Genomic DNA, 6321 nt, shown 5'->3' on the forward strand with positions numbered 1-6321 from the left:
GGACGCAGCAGAAGACGAGTCAGGCGTGGACGCAGCAGAAGACGTGTCAGGCGTGGACGCAGCAGAAGACGTGTCAGGCGTGGACGCAGCAGAAGACGTGTCAGGCGTGGACGCAGCAGAAGACGTGTCAGGCGTGGACGCAGCAGAAGACGTGTCAGGCGTGGACGCAGCAGAAGACGTGTCAGGCGTGGACGCAGCAGAAGACGTGTCAGGCGTGGACGCTGGTGCTGGTACTTGGCGTGGAGCTGGTGCTGGTACTTGGCGTGGATCTGGTGCTGGTACTTGGCGTGGAGCTGGTGCTGGTACTGGTCGTGGAGCTGGTGGAGGCGGCCTAGGAGGAGGTTGCGGCTTGGCTGGGCGCAGTTGTGCCACTTCCCCGCACCGCCCCCCTGCCCCAGCCCCCCCCCAGGGGCGGATACCAGACGCACTTCTTGCGGTCTGGAACCGTCTTTCGGGGTGGGTGGAGGGAGGTTAGGAGGTGGGTAGAATCCTCCCCTAAAAAATGTTTAGCCAGTTCATTTTCCTCCCCTAAAAAATGTTCAAGCAGTTCATTTTCCTCCCCTAAAAAATGTTCAGCCAGTTAATTTTCCTCCCCTAAAAAATGTTCAGCAAGTGCATCTCCCTCTCCCACCTGAGATTGTGTGGGAGGACAAGAAGAAAACGTCCGTGTCGTGGGCGGGACTAGAGCCATGGGGGGCGGAGCTTGGCAATCAAAAGAAGACTGAGGAAATCTAAATTTCAAAAAAATGTCCTGGTAGTGTTTTATCTTTGAATTATAGTCTTTTGTAGGTGACTTACACCTGGAGACAGAAGGCACAACAAGAACATTATGGTCCGTGACTTCCTTAGATGACGCCGGCGGAATGATGTCATCGCCGCGCGCCGATTCAGTGACGTCATCAGAAGTGGGCGGAGTGACGTCATGAAGAGTGGATGGAGTGAAGTCGTAGCCGGAGTTCATTTTGTTAGCAGCCCAATCAGAAAATTGTTTGGCAAAATGAGTGACTGGATTACCAAACATCGGCGGCGAGGAAAACTTTGCTGTTTGTGGCGTCTTGCTGTCCGGAGGAGTCTGAGGGAGCGGCGCGTCCCGGTAGCGAAGTGGAGCCCTTTTGGACGGCTTCCGTCTTCGCTGACGCGTCCGGTACTGTGGTGGATCGATGTCCTCGGGCCATACTGAGGTGATCGGAATCAACTTGCCATTAGGACCCCACATCAGGTCCTGGCGCTCCAAGGGCGAGTGGCGTAGAGTCTCCGCTTCCATTGCTCTCCACGTACCTTGCTCCACATCTTCAGAGTCTATGGCGAAGGAACTGTAAGCTTGGTCCCTTCTGTCACGTGGGGGTCGCATTTTAATGCGGGATCGTTCCTCCAACGCAAACATAGACACTCTGGACAACAACTAAAAGGTAAGAATGATTTAATAACAAAACACTGGTACAAAAACAGACGAAAAGAAACGCGTGGCGAAAGCACAGAAGCTAATGCTAACACTAGCACAGGATCAGGTAACAAGAAATCTAGAATTACCAACGAAACAGTTGCATACCGCAAACAAGGGACCAAGACCGACTGACGGGACAAGGCAGGCTTAAATAAGGAAGTAATTAACAAAAACAGGTGTGCGTCTGGAACCCTCAGCAGGTGAAATTAATATGTTGCCATGGTGACCAAACTGACTCACAAAAAGGTACACAAACAACAGAGGGAGTCCAAACTAACAGAAAATAACTAAACTAAACATGATCCAGACTACGGATCATGACAGATTTAAGGTCCAAGCTTACATCACGCTCAAATTTTTACTGCATACCTTTGGTAAGTGCCGGAGTGAGAAGAGGTTTTAAAATAATTAGCGCATGCTTACTTTTACCGCATGCCTTTGGTAAGCGCAGGAGTGAGAAGAGGTTTTAAATTAATTATCAAGTAGAGGAAATACGGTAAATATATATATATATATATATATACAAAGTCTGCGGGCTATAGAGTGTTTTCATTTCGGGCTCCAGTACTCTGGAATGCCCTCCCGGTAAAAGTTCGAGATACCACCACAGTAGAAGCATTTAAGTCTCACCTTAAAACTCATTTGTATACTCTAGCCTTTAAATAGACTCCCTTTTTAGACCAGTTGATCTGCCGTTTCTTTTCTTTTTCTCCTATGTCACACTCTCCCTTGTGTAGGGGGTCCGGTCCGATCCGGTGGCCATGTACTGCTTGCCTGTGTATCGGCTGGGGACATCTCTGCGCTGCTGATCCGCCTCCGCTTGGGATGGTTTCCTGCTGGCTCCGCTGTGAAACGGACTCTCGCTGCTGTGTTGGATCCGCCTTAGACTGGACTCTCGCGACTGTGTTGGATCCATTATGGATTGAACTTTCACAGTATCATGTTAGACCCGCTCGACATCCATTGCTTTCCTCCTCTCCAAGGTTCTCATAGTCATCATTGTCACCGACGTCCCACTGGGTCATCATTGTCACCGGCGTCCCACTGGGTGTGAGTTTTCCTTGCCCTTATGTGGGCCTACCGAGGATGTCGTAGTGGTTTGTGCAGCCCTTTGAGACACCAGTGATTTAGGGCTATATAAGTAAACATTGATTGATTGATATATATATATGTATATATATATATATATATATATATATATATATATATATATATATATATATATATATATATATAAGAAACACTTGAAAATATATACACCCCCCCGCTACCCCGGGCGGTATAGCTCGGTTGGTAGAGTGGCCGTGCCAGCAACTTGAGGGTTGCAGGTTCGATTCCCGCGTCCGCCATCCTACTCACTGCCGTTGTGTCCTTGGGCAAGACACTTTACCCACCTGCTCCTAGTGCTACCCACACTGGTTTAAATGTAACTTAGATATTGGGTTTCACTATGTAAAGCGCTTTGAGTTACTAGAGAAAAGTGCTATATAAATATAATTCACTTCACTTCACCCCCCATCTCCCGAATTCAAGGTTGGCAAGTATGTTTGCGTATTTCGATTGTAACAAATTTGACAACGAAGGGCATCAGCGTGCCGAAGAGAGCTGATCAGTGGAACTATTTTGGAGTGTTTCTACTCAGCCGTACCGTAGCCTTTAGACTTTACGCAGTTTATTGTTGTTCATCATTTTTACACATTTGATTTCATTACGCAAAGCCAAGAGATGTGGACGGACTCTTTTATTTGTACTTACTTAGACTTAGACAAACTTTGTAGATTCACAAGGGAAATTGTTCCAAACAGTAGCTCAGTTACAAAGGATGGCAAGGGTAAGGATGAAAAGGATAATGCAGGTATAACGGAGACTGAAAATGTACCATAGTAGCAATATAAAATATAACATATATGTAATATGCACATATTATATAAATATATATATATATATATATATATATATATATATATATATATATATATATTACGGAGGAAGATGAAGCGCCAAACTCAGGTGCTAAGTACTACTACTAACTACTACTATTCTCTATAAAATGTGTTTCTTGTTTTTGCCTGTTATAAAGTCCTTGGCTTTACATTGTTTCTTATTGGAAAAAAAATTTCAATTTTCGTACGAATCTGTCTTTGGTTTTTAGGAACAGGTAAGTAACAAATATATAAATATTCCTGCAAATAAGCAAAAATTAACCAAAAAGCAAAATCTGCATGAAGTAAAGAAATTATCATATATATGAGGTGGCGACTTGTCCAGGGTGTACCCCGCCTTCCGCCCGATTGTAGCTGAGATAGGCGCCAGCGCCCCCCGCGACCCCAAAAGGGAATAAGCGGTAGAAAATGGATGGATGGATGCATTTTTTTCCAAGATAAAAGGGGCTACTGAGGGTTGTCCTTAATTAGCATGTCTAATTATGGACATTGTTCTCTATTTATTCCATGACACCACTTTTTATGGTGTGTAATTAATTTGCATTAGTCTCAGCCTTTCCTTGTCCCGGGTTTCTAACTTGTTAATCAATAAAATTTTTTTATTTTGGCTGCTGACATATTTTAAAACGAAAATGATCTCAAAGTTTTAGTTGGATAAATATTAGTTTAATAAGGGTAAAACACTGAATGGGGTACAGTGTGTACTGTTTGGGTGTTTTTTAACTCCACAAACATCAACAACGCCCCCAGGCAGGCAGTAATATAGATTTTTTTGTGTGAAATAAACAAAACAAAAGTTCTCCACTAACCCTCAATTGTTTCTCAGCAATTAGAGGATACATGTTTTTGTACATTTTCACAATCAATTCTTCAAACACACATAGAGCTGCCTTCACCGCCCACAACAATCTGTGCACATATGCAATTAAATGATCCTGCACATTAGCTCTATTAAAAAATATTCCTTTACAAAATATTTATTTTAAACACACAATATACACATTTCTAAAGTACTCTTTGACAGTGCATTATAACCACTCTACACTATCTTGTCACAAAACTGCTATATGTTACTATTATTTTTAGACCTCCATCGAGGTGTTATCTAAAATAAAAACAATTGTGGAGTGCATTTGTGTTAGTTTGTCTATCTGACAGTTTTACGGCTGCTTCCTAGTTCAGGGGTCAGCAACCCAAAATGTTGAAAGAGCCATATTGGAACAAAAACACCAACAACTAATCCGTCTGGGGCCGCAAAAAGGAAAAGCCGTATATAAGTCATATAATGAAGGCAACACACGACCTAAATGTCTATATTAGCTATAATAGCCTACTATCAAAATGACTTAAGTGTCGCAGGCTGAAGCAAATCTTCGTTGACAGAAATGTTGAAATTTAATATTTATTCTACACCTTTTACAACATTAGAAACCATTAGTAAATCAGAGGCTACTCAGAAGGTGAGATAACTCCTGGAATTTACTGTTTTTTAATGGCCAAAGGGCTATATAAATCTAATCCATTATTATTTATTATTATAAAAGTGTAGATGTGTGTGTCCAAGTTAAAGGAAATGGCAGACTGTCTTCTTTTGAGAGCCATATTACCAACTTTGTCAAGCTAGGTAATGTTTGCTGTGACCTGGAACAACATGGCACACAAACAACTATCAGAAATGTAGCCAATATAACAATATAATACAGATAATGTGTCATGAGACATGCAAAACTAAATTGTATACAAAAAGGATAAAAGTAAAGATTATTAAATGAGCTCAAATATACCTACAAATGAGGCATAATAATGCATAATGTACATACAGCCAGCCTAAATAGCATGTTAGCATTGATTAGCTTACAGTCATGCATTAACCAAATATGTCTAAATAGCACTCCAACAAATCAACAACATCAACAAAGCACACCTTTGTGCATTCACGCACAGTATAAAATGTTTGGTGTACAAAATGAGACAAAGAAGGAGTGGACGATTTTACATGTAAACAGTTGCGTCACAGTCCACACTATTAAGACAGAACGATTTCTCCATGTGGCCCCCGATCTAAAATGAGTTCGACAGACACCCCTGGCGTATACGCATACAGAAGTTGGAGCTAGTAACATACTTGTAAGGTAACACAGTAGAAATTATTCAGATCAGGCCCAAGATCAAATGACAAGTTCCTCAACTTTCATGATAATCCGCCCATAACTTTTTGAGTTATTTGTCTACCTAACTGACTGACTGACAAAACAACGGTAACAATTACATACATGACATAACGACACATGATACCCTGACTGGCATTTGTCTTCTTTTTTAGAGAGCATTATTATATTTTGAGCGTGGTTAAAATTGCATGGTTTATCATGCGGGTGATGTTTGGGTGGCCAAATGAAAGCCTTTGACTACGTAGGACCCCTGCTTTATACACTTTAGACACCCCCTAAGGGCATATTATTATGTGTATAGTGTGTGAACGTTGTTTTCCATACATCTCCCCAACAGTGCAGTCCGGGTTTCATGTGGTTTAAGGTTATAAGAGGGTCTGCAGATGTGGACGGGGGGTTACAATGGCAGGTTTCACATGCGTCTATTTCTGTCAGGATCAACAGTTGTCTTCTCATCGTGCGGGTTTGGCTTGGCGACAGTTCAGAGCAAATATCAAGTCGAGATCAGAGCCACGGAGATCAACAGCTGGGACGGCGCTCATTCTGCCCAGACGCATCTGGATAATAGATCGTTTCCCTTCCAGCTCCCATGCTTTTTTTACAGGTTAGGGGGTATAGAGCAAGGGTGAAGAAGTCAGCAGCAGATGCTAAGTAAAACATGGAATGACTACGTAATGAAGCATTAGGGCAGGGAAACATGGACGGAATATGTGAGTGTTTTGCACACAAATGGTGAAAAGACCCAGGGCATGGTCTACTTAAG

This window comes from Nerophis ophidion, linkage group LG07 (genome assembly GCF_033978795.1).
Source record: "Nerophis ophidion isolate RoL-2023_Sa linkage group LG07, RoL_Noph_v1.0, whole genome shotgun sequence".
In the NCBI taxonomy this organism is placed as follows: domain Eukaryota; kingdom Metazoa; phylum Chordata; class Actinopteri; order Syngnathiformes; family Syngnathidae; genus Nerophis; species Nerophis ophidion.